Source organism: Equus asinus, chromosome 3 (assembly GCF_041296235.1).
Source record: "Equus asinus isolate D_3611 breed Donkey chromosome 3, EquAss-T2T_v2, whole genome shotgun sequence".
NCBI classification, from domain to species: domain Eukaryota; kingdom Metazoa; phylum Chordata; class Mammalia; order Perissodactyla; family Equidae; genus Equus; species Equus asinus.
Genome location: NC_091792.1, coordinates 132,370,370 through 132,389,769, shown reverse-complemented (window position 1 = coordinate 132,389,769; position 19,400 = coordinate 132,370,370).

The following is a 19,400-nucleotide window of genomic DNA, read 5'->3' as shown; positions in this document are numbered from 1 at the left end:
TTATTAAATTTGAAATGACTACACATTATTCCAGTGGAAGGGTCCTGTAAGTCAAATTGGAAACTAGTAAAACATAAAAGTTAAGACCATAGATTGAGGAAGCAAATAGGAATGAGTTCAATTCTCAAGTCTGTGCCATTCTAGCTGTGTGTCCTTGGGCAATTTCTACTATTAACATAACTGGATTACAACAGGGTGAAGGTATTTACTGGTGAGGAAATGGTGTGAGAGTGACAGAGGAGACCTTGAAAGTAAGTTGGCAGAAAGGGCAGGTGTGGAGAAAGAACTGTACGGGACCAATGTTTAAGCTTTTAAAGATGTCCAGGAAATGAGTATGAAAAGCAGCAAACACATAAGATAGATGAGAGGAGCACTGACTGAGCAAAACGATTTGAGAGTATTTGGATATAGCGAAGCAAAGGGGGAAAGGAAAGAATCTAGAAGGACATTGTAAGACTGAAAATGGTATTGAGAGGTTGGGAAGACAAGAACCTACTCAAAATAGCTGAAATAGCATGAATGTTTTAATGTAACTGTGAGAAAAGAGGCTATATAATTCTATGTAATTCTAATCCGTGAATGATAGAGAAACGGAAACTAAAGTCTTTAATATTGCTTTAAGGAGGGCAGGGCCATAGTTTAAACTTAAAATCTTGGAAGTTACAAAGCATTTGAAAGCCACCTAACATTTGTGTTGGTGTCACATTGCTTTTACCATTATATTCTAGGCTTGAGAAAGTTGGTGGTACTTCAAGCTTGCATAATTTATACCAAATGGTTTATTTGATATTGTTAAATTTTGTCCCAAGGGGACAAAAGAATAAGGAAAACTGACAGTTTTCATGTGCTTACTCTATCTCTTGTACGGTGCTAACATCATTTACCTCAAGGCACCCTGCCGCATGGCTATGAGCATGGACACCTGAGCCAGCCTGCCTGCAGTTGAAATCTGGCTCTGCCACCTTCCAGATGTGTGAGCTTGAAAACGTAAGTGTAGTGCCTCAGTTTTCCCATCTATAAAATGGAAGTAATAACACTGCTTACTTTATAGGATCTTCTGAACATCCCCTGAGTTCACACACGTTGAGAACTTAGAAAAGCATATTGTACACAATAAGCTCCCAATAAATGTGAGCTAGTATTACCAGAGAGTTCATTTATTTCTCATAGCAATCCTTACGCTATAAGTGACTTTCAGCTCTTTTCAATATGGCTTATTTAAAATTTTGATTCAACGTATCATGTAAAGAAACACTTGTTTGTAGATTTGCAAATCACTCTCCCAAATTTAAATCATTGTCTGAACATCGGCTAAAATAAATCTAAATATAGCATGATAATCACTATATGTACTATAATTTTGAATCACAGTCACTGTAGTCTTCTAATATAAGCTGTAAATAATGGCAATAAATACAAGTTAGGTTTGAAATAATCTGAAATGTAGACAAATATGAGACCTATATATACATGTTTTATATATATATAAATAAATATACATTCAAATCACACTGTTCAATTCAAATAAACAGACCTTACTTTTTCATGTATTTGTGATTGTCATAACCCCAATTGCCTTGAAGGTCCAGTTGATGCAGGTCCCTTTCTAAGGGTGAGCACCTTTAGGATTGAGCAGGGACCAGAAATGAGTTGAATTCTTCGTAATCGAAAGAGGATATGGTATTTGGACCTCCTGGAGGAAACAAGGGGAAGGAGGAGAATAAATGGATAGGAGAAGGAAAAAAATAAACTGGAGAGAAGAAAATGAGGTTGTAAAAAGGCTTTTCATTCTCCAGTGTGATCCTCTCCATGACCCTAAGACATTGTTAAACTCTATTTTAATTATTTTGGTTTTAATTAAGATTTGTATTAAAGCAAGCAAAATTGACTCTGCGTAATTTAATTGGCAAAAGATGATCTTGAAACACTTTTTGATAGTTTGCAGAATCTCTGGGAAGTCTGCAGAAACTGGCTCAGGAAACAGGCAGAAACGAATGGAAGATGAGCAGACAGAATCACAGGCAAAGCACACCGCAGAATCCAGTTCATCAGTTGCTGCTTCCGTGAACCCCCAAATGCTACTGTCAGGCCTGTGGCTGTCACCACTGTCCAGGGGACTGGATGTTGGTGCTGGCAGTGCTGACAATGCTGGGCCTGCGGCTGAGTGTTACAACCACCACTTGTAAAATAAGTGAACTTTCCACTGCCTCTATTCTTTGTGCTACTTACACCATGAGTAGACACAACTTACTGGGCAAACCTATACTTTATACATCCCATACTTTAGCTGTCAGAAACGCTAGAAAAACTAGTAGAAGAGAATTAAGCTCTTCATCAAACCTAGGAAAGAGGTCATATCCTGGGCAATGTGTAGAAATGTCCGTTAGATCTTTTTCACATTGAGTTAATTTCGTTGAAGATCCCTGGAAAGGGAATATTGATGTAAGTGAAATGGAGTTTTCCAGGGACAAAAGTGACCGTGAGAATGTACGTCCTCCTGGGAATCTATGAAAACCTTGGAGAGGACTTCGGACACACTCAGATAGCAGAACAGAGGGTTCAGAGTAATTCACCAGATAGCAAGGAGCAGAGAAGGTCTTGCTACTATTTGGTATGCATATGAAGGTAAGCCACAGGTTTCATGAATCAGCCAGAATCTATAAGGTGCAAGCAGAAGGTTGCTTTGTTCGTTTGCATATCCTCCTACATGGATCTGTTCCCATCTTTTGTATGAATTTCAAGGTTTCCATTAACTCTCAAATAATGAAAAGTCTAGTCCACTATAATATCAAATCTTCACAACCGCATCCAATATGTATTTACTCAGCTTGGACCCGCCTTAGTCCTAGAAGCCTGCAGTGAGAGAAGAAGATTATGGAGGGTTTCTCTCCTATTTCTTCACTCTACCTCTTTCCCCTCAATAGCTACTGATGTAGGCTCATCTGCACTGGAGCAGGAGGAGAATGGAGAAATAATAGTCGTAAAATAAATTTTACTGTCTGAGTTATAATCTCACGGTAGTGCCCTCTAGCTGTAACAGATTTTAAATCCTGGTTCTTTCTCACAAGGGATGTTGTTATGGGTCCCTTAGGGATATCTATCCTCAGTGACAATGTAAGAGTGTGTGTTTCTGATCCTTTTGATGCTTTCTTTTCCTGGATACCAAGAATCCCTCAAGGTTGCCTCATTCCTTGAAAAAAGGCCTGGTTGGGCAAGGTCCTTTCCAAGACAGCTTGTAGCTGGCTTGTTCGTAGGGTCTACATATGACTCACTTCCCTGTTATCCAAGGTGGTGCAGCTGGCTATGAGCCACAGCCTCACATAGTGAGACTTTTCAAGGAATGAACCAGGTATCAGACCCTATGTCCCACAAGCTGCAGATAACCGTTCCTTAAAACAAAGCTTGAGGTGGGAATTTGAGGACATTTAATTTATTGAGAAAGCCTCTCAGGAGAAAGAGAGTGAATGAAACAAGATAGTGTAAGACAGGACATGATTTTAGCTGAAATCTCATTTCAGCTGATTCCAAGAGGGTCTCTGAAGCAATAACAGAATTGGTCCAAATGTAAAGCAAAGCAGCATGTATTTTGTATCAGTTATTGGCTGCAGGCAGCCTGCTCTAGGAGCTGTGCATCCAGTTAAGGTGATCTAGGCAGCATGCTAACAGCACCTACTACACTTGTCAAGCTTTTGCTAAGTTTCTCTCACTAGACTTGCAGTGATAGGAAAGCACTCTATTCCTCTCTCCCAATGTGGAGGGACTAAGAATACACAGCATACTTCTCTCCAAAGAAATTCTTATTTTTGCCTTCTTGAATGTGCTAATGAATCTCTAGTCTTCTCTTGGCTTAGCCTTGAGGTGGTTGATAAGTCAATACTGGTAGAACTCATTTCATACTCTCTTAGCATGGTCCAATTTTATATTTAAGCACCTTGCCACAGGATCTGGAATACTTGGGACCTACTGTATTTTTGTTCTTGCTTTGGCTAAAACTCTAAAAAATAAACTTACACTTATCCTTCTCTTAACACTCCAACCACTAGGAAATGAAGGATGGGAAAATCTGCTACTCTTGGCATTAGGGTGACAAAGGGAGGCATGGAAAATTTTCTATGGCCCAAGAAATTCTGGATGTTTCCAGTAGATCTCCTCTGTTACATGAACCAGAGAGCCTTTTGTTCGAAAATCAATGTCTGTGTACTTTTAGTATTTCTGGAATGATGTATAGTAGTCAATTTTGGTTGAAATTAACTCAAGTGATTCTATAATAACTAAGGATTTTCTTCTGAAAGACTTATCATTTCTTCGTACTTTCTATGGCAACTGAGCTGAATCACTTCTTTTTTCAGTGGGAAGTGACCACCATACAATGATATTAGCATAGGCATAAACATAATTAGCACTCAGTAATCAACCATGGACACTAGAGAATTTCTCCTCATCCTACCCCTGTCTTCTCGGAACATTCTCTGATCATAATAGCATAAGAAGTCTTACTTAAAATTTTCTTTACAGTTGTTAATTAGGAATGACAAAGAACACATTGGCATCATGCCATAGCCGTCAGAAATCTAAGTGTCAGGAATGGCATTAGAATGGAACGAGTGATACCTCTGACCACTTGCTACAGAAGAGAGGGGTAGTGACCTTTTTGTGAGAGAGAAAGTCATTTGAGGCAATTTCCACTTTAAAGATAGCTATTGAAGAATAACTTGCTGATGCATTTTTAATAGCATTAATCTATTTTCACTTTTTTAGGCTTTTGCATTTGGCAGCCAATATGTAATGCAATGCAGAACATTCCCAGTTTGTGGAACGTATATGTATTGGTTTTGATGAAAATATGACAGGCAGAAAGATTGCCTGAACACTGAGCTCATTCATAGCTGAGTAACCAGATCTTTCCAGAAAGGTGAAGCATAATTTGTTGAACATATGGATAAGCTAAACCAAACCTGCAACTAGAAGATGGCTAAGTGCTGGAGATCTAATGCACACCATAGTGTTTTTAGTCACTGATACTATATTGTATAATTCAAAGTTGCTAAGAGACTAGATCCTAAATATTCTCATCACAAAAAAAGAAATGGGAATTATGTGACACGACAGACATATTAGCTACAGAGGTGTTAGCTAATGCTACGGTGATAATCACTTTCAACATATAAATGTATCAAATCAACACATACACCTTAAACTTATACAATGTTATATGTCAATTATATCTCAATTAAAATATATATACACATATGTGTATATATGTGCATATATACATATATATATGCTTACATACTTATATATATATATATACTTATTTTCAAATCTATACATAGTGTTGCATTTACCAATAAAAATAAGATTCTCCTGAAAATTATTAACTTTTGTATTTTCAGTATAGTTTTTATCAATTTTTAAATGAGTGAAGGGTGTAAACAATTTGGATTTGAAATCTCTGTAATTGCACAAATATAAATTCTGTTAGGAGAAATATTGCTATCCTAAAAAGCTTTCTAATTAAAAACTAGCTGAAAGGAAATGCTGTTTTTCTCAAGTTTTCTTTCTGTTCTATTAAACAAGCATTTAGACAACTGATGCTTTATTTCAGAACATATAGAAAACTTATGGAAGCAGAATATTGGCAATGAAATATCATCTAATAAAGGAGAACTCTGGAGAAAAGCATAGAGAGCAACAGAGTAATCTTTTTATGAGGAAATTTAACTAAGGCTGCGTATTGTCTTCCAGTCAGCGGTAATAAAATAAACGCATCATTGTCTTTTATGGGTAAGCATATCATTGACAGGAACATTGAGTCATATAGGAACTAAGGAGGGTTTCTAATTAAAATTTCATTATAATAAAGGAATTATGTCAAACAAGTTAAAAACTACCTTTGCCAGAACTTAGACTTAATTTTTAGACTTTTTATAGAGCCTCGGAAGGACCTTGAGTACATGTTTAAAATCTTCAATTTAGCATTGAGACTGAGCACCAAGACTGAGACAACATAGAGTGCTGTGGTGATTGAAGTCCAGATAAAGATCAGTGTAATCTTTCTAACTTTCATTGACTCTTCAATAGATGAGATAAAATCCTGTATTTTTCCAAACCAGATCTGCGTTAACAGGCCCAGCAAGGGATAAGGAGTGATAGGAAGAAATTTAAAATATTTAGGTCAACCGTTTGTATTGGTGTTTTCTGGAGGAGGATGAGCCCTAGCTGGTAAAAACGATTGATAATTCCTAATGCACAGCGAGTTTGCTAGGGGCTCTGAGGGCCTCTGGGCAGGAGTGGCAGGGTAGAAGAGAACAACGTGGCAACAGGCCACAAATACCAATTGCTCTGAGTTTCTTCTTGATCAGGAGCTCAGAGAGTAGCAGGGACAGCAAAAAAAGCCACTTACCCAACAGTTTCCAGGGGACATGTTCATGGTGAGGGACAAAGGAGAGTGGACCGATCTGGCACCTAAGAGCTTTACAGGTATGAACCCAATCACTTGTAGAGTTGGCTGTGTTTGCCTTTCTACTTGAGCCTAGGACAAATTATCTTTGCTCTAAAAATGATCACTCTCTTTGCTAGAGAAGAAGGGAAAGAAATTGAGCAAATTATTAGACAAGATGAGGACCTCGAGGAAGGATAAAAATGAAGGAGGTCACACCAGAAACAACAAAAATAATTACTTGGGAGCAAAAGAAAATTAGAAGCAGTAAAAGAACATGACATGTGACAAACAGAAGGAACTACATGCTACTGGAGATCTAAATAACCCGAGAGACCTCGATCCTGACCTTAGTGTGTCAGACTTGACCTTCTGAGGAAAACTCACGAATCAAGAAGGATACACAGGAGGAATTCTGGGTCTTGTGTTTGGAGTAGTATAGGTGTGGTGATGATCAGTGTGATACAAGTTTTGTGCCCAAGGAAGGCCTTAGGTTGTAACTGGAGACACAGGGTCTTCCTAGGGCAGCATTATCCAAAAGAAATTTACTGTGGGACACATATGCAACTTAAAATTTTCTGATAGCCTCATTAAAAAGAAACAGCTAAAACTAATTTTAATAATATATTTTATTTAACCTAGTCTATCCAAAATAATCTCATTTCAATATGTATTCGTTATAAAAATTATTAAAGAGATATTTTAAATTCTTTTTTACATACTAAGTCTTTGAAACCTGGTGTGCATTTTACAATTTTAGTACATCTTAATCGGAACAAACCACTTTTAAGTGCTCAAGAGCCACGTGTGGCCAATGGCTACTGTATTGGACAGTTCATTCCTAGGGTGTAAATCCAAAATATGGCAGTAAGCCAAACAAGCCTTGTCAGGCTGGATAATGACTTTCTAATTGTCAGCTTTTTGATCCCATCTCATTCCTCTTCCTCAACAACTTCTCTCAATCAAATATTTCCTTTCTCACATTTATATATGACCATTTCCTCTCTGCTGGTTCCTCTTCTTTGGGCTAGAAAAGCACTCAAGTCTCTCTCATACTTAAATGCAAAGCAAACACTTTCAATTCTTCATTCCTCTTTCTCCAAGTCAGTAGAACCATATGATGATATGGGTGGTATATGCTCATTCTTTCCATTTTTCTGTACCTCATCCATTTCTCAAGACTGAGCTGGGGCATTGCACAAGCCCAAGGTCTTCGTTTCCATAAAGTGCCATGGAGGAGGTTCTCCTGGTGGTGGTTTCTCAAGCTACTGAAATTTCCCTTCATTTCCAACAACTCCACAGGACCTGCTTTCACCATGATAGTATCTTGACCTTTCATTGCAGAGTGCAAAGGCACATTTGAGTCCTTCCTTGCCCTAGTCACTCAGCACCCTCTTCTCTGGGTTTCTCTAACATCAACATCACTTGATTTGAGTTCTTCCTCTCATGTTGCTTCTTCTTGGTCTCTTCAGGCTGACATTTTTGGACCCATCCTTTACATGCTAATGTTTCTCAGAGTCTGTGCTTATCTCTCATCTGTTATCACATTAAAAACTTTTATGAGGTCTTTTACTTACTCTCATGTCATCAGCCAAGACCCATTCTTACAAATCTGTATTTTTACTCCAGATCTCAATTCCTGGACAACAAACCATACAACTAGTTTCTTAATTTGCATCTCTGCTTATATATCCTTTGGGATTTCAAATTCAACATGTCTAAAAGATATTCTATTTTCTCCATCAGGAATACTCCTGAATTCCCTGTCTAATCAAGAACATGCCCACCTACTCAGTCACTAGAATCAGTCACTCATCACCATTATTTATTCTTCTAGTTCCCCTAACTCCACAGCACCCTGTTATTTTACTCATTTTATATTTCTTGAAACAGTGCCTGCCTTTCTATTTTCCTCACTGCTATGCTATTTAGACTATTGTCAAAGAGACACCATGGAAGAAGCATCTAGTTTTGAAATAAGCTTCCTAATCTTGCTGAACATTGGTTCCTTCATATCACACATTTGAAAAATATGTAAGATAATACATAATGGACACTCGATATTCTACTATTAATAATCCCTCAAAGGACTCCCTAGTCTTCACAATAAATACAATACCATAGCATGGCCCACAAAGACATATATGATCTGGTCCCCAGTTTCAAAACTTTCACTTTCAAATGTTCTCTTTGTAAATACAGGCCAACTTGCTTTCTCTAGAAACACCTGCATGTCTTTACTCATTTTGCTCCCTCTATCTTAAACGTGTTTCACTGGAGTAATTCCTACCTTATGGTTGCCTAATAATCTTTATCTAGTCCCAGATTTTCTGAGATATGAACTCCTAAAAGATTCTTTCCCTTGACACGACTCACCCCCTCAGTCTTTGCATATTTAATCATATCATTCAGTTAATGGAATTATAATTGTAGGTTCAATTTTATTCACCTCAGAGGCCTTATCTTAGTGATTACCAATCCTCTCCAATGTAATATACACAAGAATATAAGAAGGAGTAAATGAATGAATGAGTAACTTGATGGATATTCTGTATAAGACACTAAAGAATTTGGAAACACAATCGAAAGGCACAGCATTGAAAGTGAAGAAGGATGACAAGGGAACAGATGGTTATGCTGATGACATGAAAAGATAGGATTTTGGTTTCTAAACTAAGATATATTATAGTACAACGATGGGCAGACTCTTGGCAAGAATCTAAGAGGTCCTCTGGAGAATTGGAAGTACCTACTTGACAGATACCCATAAAGAGTAGTTCAAACTAAAATTTAAAGAAAAGAGAAAAACTGACTCAGGAAAAGTTGAGAGAACATGGAAAACCAACAGACTAATTGCCATTGCTGGAAAAACTATATAATAATTATGTGGACAAAATAATAGGAGTGACCTTACTTGTGTATAGCTATGTGCTGAGAAATAGATACGATAAATTGCTTAAGCTTGAAATTAGTTCCTGGTAATTCCTGTGAAGACTGTAGTCACTCATCAAATTAGACTAGACCCAGAGATTTCTATTAAAGCAAGAGGGTTGGTATAGCAGATAATTTGAAAACATAATTCTCTAGACATAAAAAATATAGATTTGTAAGTATTGATAAAATATTCCACTCATACTACATAAAAAATTTACATTGAGAGGAGGAGATTGGACATAAAGAGCAGAAATGTTGTTGAGCCTCCTGAAGAAGTCCGAGGAATCCAGGCATAGGGACTTCTACCTTCTTTTTTGCATAGTGTCCAGGAAAGCAGTAACATTCCAGTTTTTCCATTGCCTGCATGTAAAGGGTAAAAGATATTTACTTGAGAATCTAAGCAAATGGACTTTGGTCAGAATCTTGGAGGAACCATTTTGTGAGCAGGATTGATGGACGATTGAGATATTTTCTTCTGCCAGAGTGGAGATGACCTGGGGATGCAAGAGACTTGAAGGCCACTTAGAGTTGAGATGAAGAGGATGTAGCATTGATATTCGTTAACTGTATGCCCTACAGGAATAAAAACGTCTCATTGAACATCAGTGTAGACAGATGGCCACACAGGACCAAGAGTTTCCCAACTCCCAGAGCCTCCACAATACTTATGCCCCTCAGAACGTAGAGAAATTGGTGAGGAGACTGAACTGATTGAATTAAAGTTTCTGCCACTTGGCAGAAGGGGATTTTGTAACAGAAATTTAGTGCAGTTAAAGAAAAATGAATGATATTACATTTCTTGCCCACCAGAGTTAGATACAATACACTTAAGAGGAATAGATATTAAAAAAAAAAGCCTGAAAAAGAAAAGATTCAAAGAAACATAAGGGTTGTCTTCAAATATTTGAAGAACTTCAATTTCATCTTGCTGTAATTGCCAGTATGTAGAAATTATAGAGTGACAGATTCTTGGTAAATTAAAAAAAGAAAAAACAGTTTTACCAATGAGAGTCTTTTAACAATGAAATGAACTCTTTATTGAGGTATTAAGCTCTGCCACTGGGACCTAGAAGATGACTAATACTAAGTGCTATAGAAGCAGTCCTTCGGTTTGGTAAGGTAATAGTCCACATGCTTTCTAATATGCTGTGATAATGGCATAAATTTTCACAGTAGATCAGAGCTTCAGCACATGAAGGACACAGTTACTCTGAATGGGAAGCTAAAAGAGTGCCAAAATAGCAATAGTTTTAACCTGTGTCTTAACCAAATTTAAACCAAATAAGAACTTGGAGAAGTATACGGAAACACTCACAAGCTTAGCAAGTTTTGATTGAATGTTTGTGCCTTTCATGCTTTGTTGAAGCATTTATCCAACTCGGTGACTAACTGATGATAAGATGCTGCCAAAGATAATATTGGTTCTGTCACACATCTACAGTAATAAGATTTGCAATTTTGTGAATACATTCTTGAGGGGAAAATAATAACAGAGGAATTCAATTCACACTGGAAGAAAGACTTGGTGGGGGGGGAAACAATTGCCATTCTTGCCAGCCTTTTGTAAGTGTGCTAAAAACATGGAGGTGACAGAGTTGTAACTGGAAAGCTAATTCTTTTGCATCTTATCAGCTCTTGACAATGGATGATTAAACACCTAGCTAATCTCAAGTTATTTAGTGAGAGAGGTTCTATATGATTTTTTTCCTTTAAGAGTTGTTAATTCAGTAGTTGTAGAGATCCTTTTATGGGTATCTGAGATAAAATGTTTTAAAAGCGCTGAGATACTCACAAGTAACATTTAATTATTCATTACTTTGTGTCTCTAGGCATTCTCTTAACTGCTATCCTTACGAACACTAGTCTGAGTGATCATCAAAATAATTGCTTCTATCACACTGGATGGCAGGCACCATTAATTGAAAATTGGTGATGTAGGGGGCTGGTCCCGTGGCTGAGTGGTTAAGTTTGTGCGCTCCGCTGCAGGCGGCCCAGTGTTTCGTTGGTTCGAATCCTGGGCGCGGACATGGCACTGCTCATCAAACCACGCTGAGGCGGCATCCCACATGCCACAACTAGAAGGACCCACAGCGAAGAATATACAACTATGTACCAGGGGGCTTTGGGGAGAAAAAGGAAAAAAATAAAATCTTTGAAAATTGGTGATGTAGAACAGCATCAATATTATATTGACCATTAGGAAACCTAATATATTCAACTAAAATAATTCATGACAAAAGCACAAACTAACAAGTATAAATAGGGACAGGGATGCTAAAAATCTTCACTTATCATATTTTAATTTATTAAAATTTCTAACCACAAAGTTGATTATTTTTTTACTTTGGTAGATGAAAAGAAGATATAATAAAAAAAATTTAAACTACTGGTGGAGGCTTTAAGTTAGTCACGTGCAGAATTTAAAACTAAGACTCAGAGCCTCAAGCTTGACACAGCTGATGGAGTTACATTTCAAGCGACATCAATAATTTCTTATAAATTTGGCTGCATTTTGTATTTGATTTCTGTATCAAATGATTCTTAAGTCACACACAATTCATAGACACCCAACATTACTAATGATTGCAAATGGAAATAGCACAATAGCTATAGTAATATCAGAAAGTTGGGTCTTTCAATATATTTTTATTGTACCTTGTTGTGCCCTTCACTGTGCTAAACAATACACTACACTAATGATATCTAGTATCCACTGGGTTCATATGCTAATCCAAATACTATTTTAAGTGTTTTAGATATATTCTCAATTGATCCACACAACAAATGATATAGGTACTCTTTTATTCCCAGTTTACCATGTGAAAACTAAGGATCAGAGAAGTTAAGTAACTTGTCCAGGTTATATAACAAGTGTAGGATCCAGTTTCTAATAAGAACTTTGAAGTCCACACACCTCACCACTAATCTATGCTGCCTCTTGAAGGTTGAAGCATACATGGTCCTTGCACTTTTAAAAAGATGCTGAAATAAGACTTTCCCTCTTATTTCACTTTTCACTGAATTCCCAAAGCTGAGAATGTTCTGAATATTCTAGAAAAAAAATCACACCATCCTTAGAGAATTTAAGTGCTGACCACTAAAAATCAGGTTAATGACCTTTAAGTTATCGCTGACTTTGAAGGTATATAAAGAAAGGCTTGAATATTGATTAGGGAAATGATGATTTCTTTAGAAATAAGAGTACTTTTAGAGTGTAGTGTTTTTCCCTTTCCTACTTCATAGTATGGTGAGGTTACTTCTCTCAACTTAGTCCAGAGAGCTCACTTAGTTTTTCGCCATATAACTACCACAAAATTTAGTGGTTTAAAATAATAACTATTGACTTAGCTTATAATTCTGTGGTTCAACTATTGCAGCAGCACTTAGCTAGGCAGTCTCCTGGTCTTGGCTGGACGCATGCTTTTCATTCAGCTGTATGGTCAGATGGGAGATGGCTGATCTAGTGGGATTTCAGCTGAGATGACTTATCTGGATTCCCTGCAGCCTTTCTTCCTCCAGCAGGTTAGCCCATGTTTGTTTACATGGCAGAGGTGATAGGGGTCCCAAGTGGGAGAGTAGAAGTGTGCAAGGTCTTTTGGGTACTAGCCTTGGGACCGGCCCAACATTGCTTTTGCCAGCCCAGATTAAGTCCATAATTTAAGGTGGAGAAGAGGACATCACTCTTTGATGGGAGGAGTTGCAAAGTCAAGTTGCAAGGGTGTGGATGCAGGAATAAGAGGAGGATTTGGACCATTTTTGAATTCTACCAGGTCTAGTGAAGCATACTCTGAGAGAACCATCCGAAGAGTTTAGCCTGTATCTTTTGAAATGTTGAAAATTCAGAGCCTGGCACATGACTCAGAGATGAAAAGACTAAAATCAAGACTAAAGGAAGAGGAAGAGAGATGACTACAGAGAGAGAAAGTTGTACAATCTTTCATGTGGGGACAAATAGTGATGTTTCCTGTTGGACTTATGTAAACTCTGCAGAGTTATACTGAGTTATATTGAAAGGTCTCTATCCAATAAGACCTCCTTCAGGCAAGTCTGTTGTGGAGTGGATTGCTGGAAAATAGGAGCAGAAGGGAAAATATAAGTAGCCAGATGGCAGAGATTTTTGGCCCCACGAGAAAAGTGTTTATTGCTGCATTTTTTTTCCAGTGTATCATTGTTTTACTGCCCTTATAGTAATGGAATTTAGTTGAAAAGATAGTTTAACTATTGATGTATTGAGGATGTTCAACTTTTCAACATATTTGGGATGAAGACTAGAATAGAAGAGCAAGGGAAAGTATTGAAGAAGCCAGCAACATCAGTGAGCAGCTATTTGACATTGCGCATCCAGAATACAACCATTTCCTACCACCTCTACCATCACTGTCCTGGTCCAGGCCTCCATCAATTCTCACGGATTTTGCATTAACCTCCTCCCTGCTTCTATCCTGGCCCACTTCAGTCTATTCTCAATACAGCCAAAGTGATTCTTTTCAAAATTAAGTCAAACCACAAACTTTTCTGCTCAGATCCTCTTTCTCTTAGACTAAAAATCAAAGCCATTCAAAGATCTATAGGCCTGTAGCAGACATTAAGGTGTGCTGCTTAGATCTCCCTTCAAAAGACAACTTGACATGCAGCTGCTAAGAGTGTAGTAAGCTGATAGCTTCCAGCTGCAGCCTCAGTATCTGCTGCAGCATTTGAGGTCACAGCCTTCTCAGGTAGTTCCCAGCCAATGACTTAAGCCTGATGGGGGTACCAGACCTGGCTATTGCTGCCAAATGCATGACTCCTCTTGTAGGCAATCTGTGCTCTGAACCATTGATTTGACTGAGACTATGTCACATATGAATCAGAGTCAAGGTAATGCCTGCCCAATTCTGTCTCCTTTCCTCTTGCCTTTCACAGATATGAGGTTTGCACTGAAGGCCAAAGGCTTCTCCTAACCAATTCTGCCCCTTCCTTCCTTTTCCATTCATAGGACTTCACCCACCAATAAACTTCTTGCATTCCTAACTATCTCAGCATCTGCTCACTGGAGAACCCAAGCTGACATGATCGGGCTCCTGGTACTTCCATGACCTTGTCTCTTCTCTCCACTTCACTCATTCTGCCTTCCCTCACTGGCCTCCTCACCATGCCTTGAATGTCCCAGGTCCACTCTCTGCTCCTTCTACCTAGAATACTCTCACCCCAGATAGTAGCATGGCTAACTCCTTAAAATTATTCAAGATTTTAATAAAATATCAATTTCTCCACCTGGTTTACCAAGACCACCCTATTTAATTCTGCAACCTGATGCTCTCCCACCACCATGAACAGTACTTATGCTCTCTCTTACTCTGCTCAGCTTTTTCTGTTTTCCATAGCACATAAGCTGAATGTAAGCTCCCCACGGGCAGGATCTCTGTTTGGATCACTGAAATGTCTCCAACACTTAGTACGTGCCTGCCACGTAACTAGTTTTTTGTGTTAAATTCCTTCTTCTGTGCTGTAGCTGTGGCATTCCTATTCAAGGCAGGCCCAAAATGGAAAAGGGAAAAGCTTTGAACCGAATAAAAGATAGAAACTTCGATGATAGACTGAAACGGATTTTTAATATCTGGAATTGAGATCTCATTTACCTCAATGTGACAGGAAAGACTGTGCAATCACCCAGGTATTGTCAGGGATGGCTGAGGGAGGATGAACAGGACAGTGGTTGGAGGGAGAGAAAGTCACTTCCTGCTTGCACCTTGCTGAGTCCAGTTAATCCAATAAATCATGTTGTACACAAAGCCATTGCATTCTAATGCAGATCTGTGCTACACCAAGGAAATAAAACAAAAGGCAAAACACAGAAAAACTACAGAGCCAGAAGATTTGGATTCAAGTCTTGTCAGAGATGACTAACTGGGTGACTTAAATTGATTCACTTTCTCTCTGACAGTCAGATTTCTCCTCTGCAAAATGGGGATGTTATACTTAATTCACTGGGGTTTTGTGTGACTCAGATTAGGTAAATGTAAAAGTGACCTGGAAACTATAAAAATTATTATGTGTTTATAATCTGAATCCAGAAAGAAGTCCCGATGTTTTTATGATCATCCCCAGACAAACATTTTTGGCTGATTCAAATCCAGAGCATGACTGTTTATTAACAATTCCAACAAGGATATAAGAAAAGGAAAAGAGAAAGAAACAGGAACAGTCGCCTTTATTTGAAGTCTCTTTTCCTTCCGTATCATCCTCTCCATTCCTTGCAAGTGACTGCTGTCTGCCTTAAAGATGACAGTGGAAAATGAAGAAGAAAAAATAAACTTACTCGCTTAAACGTAGGACAATGAATCAACTCAAAACTCTGCCTATTCATTCAAGCAAAACTATCGAAGGACACAAAATCTACTTTTTTCAAAAGGCAAAGAAAGCAAAGACAACTTGATTAGTGATGTCTTATTTGGAAGACAATAATAAGGAAGGTGAGCTTCCCAAAACACACAGTTTATCACCACTGTTTAAAGATGTTGTAATTAAAAGGCAAACTCCAAATTAAGGCCTGACCTGTATAGGTTAAGCCAATGATGATGATCTGAAGACGAAACAGATACTTTAATATGTTTAAAGGGTCGCTATGACTCTTTGTTCCTACTCACACTTTGAATATTGGAGAGTTCTGAGTTGATGATAAAGCAGTATGAAAAAGAACAAAGTAAAAAGAAATGCCTATGTCAGTTTGCAGCAATTTATTTTTGGCTCTTCTGTTACCTTAGTAATAATCTTGCAAGGTGTTTAAATCCTGTTCATAGCTAAGCACAATTTTCTACTGGTTATAAAACAGACACACTATTTCACACATGAATTCTTTTGATTGTTTGATATTTTAGTAATTTTTGCATCCCTAAACCCAAGTTTAAATGGTGAAATGGCAAAGAAATGGAAAGAAAAAAATTGTTCATTGATTCCAGCTAGTTAGAGTCTATTCATTTGACTGATTCTTTTCCTGAATTAACCAGCTGATAATGGACACAACTAACACAAGTCTATGTAAACAACCAACTGGGATGAATTATGTGACTTATCTGAAACCAGACTACTTTTAAACCAACAGGCTGTGCATTATTAACATTAACACAACAATGGTCTATCAGCACATTTACCAGTGCTGGAAAACAACTGAAGTGTTAGGAATGCCAAAATATTCTGAGTTAAATCAAATTCTCAAGTACACTATTTACAGTAACTTATTTGACCAAAACAAATGATATCAAGGACCCACAAGTACCAACCCTAATAAGGACAAATAAAAAGTCATGAGATATTCAATATATATTTAGAGGAGTTTTTATGAGTACAGTGTATATGTTTAATGATAGCAATCAATTTTTCTCCACAGAAAGACAGAATTTATAGCCTTCAATAGTCCTGCTTGAGTGATCTTATGCAGCATATTGGTTTGATTCATTCTTATAGTCCTAAGAGCAAGTGAGGGAAATTTCATCATAGCATGCAGTAAAATTCTCAATACTTCACTCACCCAGGTTTATCTCAAGTTCACACCATCCAAAAGTCATTCTTATTCATTCCAGCCTGTTGGTGAGCTACTAGTATATAGTAGACAGGACTTTTCACTTTCAGGTAAATGAATAGTGAGATAAATTACCTGTCTCCAGAGAATTTATGCAACTCAGGCCTCAACTGTCTTGTGGAATATAAGAACATGGAACTTTGAAAGAGCATCTAACTTTGCAGTGGAAAGAACAGGCCAGGCAAGACAGCCATGAGGAAATGAGAGTAGTGATGTGCAATCCTCAACAAGAGTAAAGGGGACAGCATCAGGCTGGCATGGGGGGAAGGAAAGGGATGAAAGGAAAGAAGTAATTTTCATTGTTCTCCATTCTGCTCGATTTAGAGCTCTCCCTTCTCTGGATTTCTGCTGTGTTTCCCTCAAACCGATAGAAACATTTGTATCTTCACAGTGCTATAAAACCGTTCCACGCTCTTTTGCAAACCATGTTGTCAATTCTCCATTTCTCCATCACTCTCTCCCAGTGCCCAGCATAGAGTTGTACAGAGAGAATGTTCTCAGTAATCAATGTGTTAAATAAAAACAGAAATTTCAGAATAAGACTTTTTAAGAGACGTTATAATATCACCTTCAAATGACCAATATAAAGATACATTTAATTTTGTCTTTACACAGATTTGTCCCAGTAGGTATTTGGCTGAGTTCTCCTTCTCCTTTCCTTTCTTGTTGTCACCACAAGATGTGGATTTTGTGGATCCTGACAGGATTGAGTCCACGATGATAATTTCTTAAATAAAGTCTAACAGAGGTCAGTGCTAAACTGCATTTGCTGCCTCCTCAGGCAGGGAAAGGGCAACATGGCTTAAAGATGAAACTGACCATTTTTCACCCCAAAATTGTTCTGTCATTCCATATTGAATGCAATAATTCTATTTTATAAAAAGTTATTTATGGAAGCTTTTAAGAGAAAAGGTGCTGCCAAGGTATGCTAGCATCGATCATTTTTTTTCTGACATAAATGTTGAAACTGGAATAGTAGATATAGAAAATAGACCTATCTTCAGATTTGATTTGAGTTTTTCTCAGAATCTCTGTCTGACATTCAGCCTTTTTCAAAGCAATTGCAGTAATAAAATAATATGCTTATTAAGAATTTATTCCTTCAAAAAGATTGATTTTTTAATTTAAGGAAGGAAAACAAAAGGTTTTAAACAGAGAACCCAGTGCATACTATTATAAATAGAATAAACATTTCAAAAGAGGGATGACCACATTAGCAAAATTTTCAAACTTATGCTAAAGCATGAGAGCATGTTATAATTCTAAATAGGCAGAAATTGCTGGCTTAAGTGACATGCAAATAGGCTTTCCATTAAGGTATTGCCTCAAATAATATTCATTTCTCTGAAATTCATAATTAGGTCAAATACACCATTATCATTCACCTTGATGTTGGTTAAGAAAGTGTAGCTTTAGATAAAAAATTAACATAGGAAGTTACTTTTGGAGATAAAAATGGGAGAAAATCCCTTATATTTATATTGAAAATGAATGTATCAATCTGCTATGAGAAATTCTCTCTTTCCTGGCAATCTCCTTAGGGCCAGATTCATCTCTGGTAAAATCAGGTCACTTTCAGCTTTTCAGAATTTGAAAACTCTAAGAGTAATGAATCTATGCCCTTTCTGATAATATGATTTTGTATCAAGACCCTCACTTGGTTAAGAACGAAGGGAAAGAAGCACACATGGAGTCCTTCCCTTTACTTCTCTCTTTCTTTGCTTCCTTGCTCTAGGGTTCTGCCAACGTGCTGGTTGATGGCTCTCGTACCAGCAGCAGCCAGGCTTAGGACCTATTCTCAAATGAGGAAGACTATGTTGGCAGAGCTGACTCTGAATACACTTCCTGAGCAGTTGACATGACTGTACATGACTTAGTCACCAGTCACAGCTAGAAAAGTTGAAGCAGAACACTCAAGTATGATAGAGCCAGATTCTAGAAGGCCATTGTGCCTAGTTTGCCTTATAAATGGAAGTGATTCCTATATTTAGGCACGGTAACCCAGCCCACTGATATAATGAAGTTCAGTGTCTAGACTAACAACTTTTTCTGCCTTGGGGGAAGAGTTAGAAAGGTAGGTGAGCAGAGGGTTCGGAAGTTTTTTGAAAGTTCCCTTCTCAAAAGACTGAGACAGAAAAGCAGGACAAAGAAGAAGTTTCCTAATATTCAAATGTTAGTTTAATTCAGCATTTCTCAATATGTGTTCCACATGTAATAGACATATTTCTGGTAATATCAATCCATGGATTTTTCCATTTCACTTAAATCATGAGGCTCAGTGGTTCTCTGTATGTTTAACCAATGGTTTTCAAGATTTCAGGAGAAGGGCAGACATTAGGTAGAACAATAAAGCCATTGGTCATTTTTGACTCTCAATTTAGATAGTTTGTTGTTGTTTTTCCAAAGCAAGACAATTGCCTCAAACTCTAGGCCAAGACAACTTGTGATAGAGGCTTATTATAAAAAGTA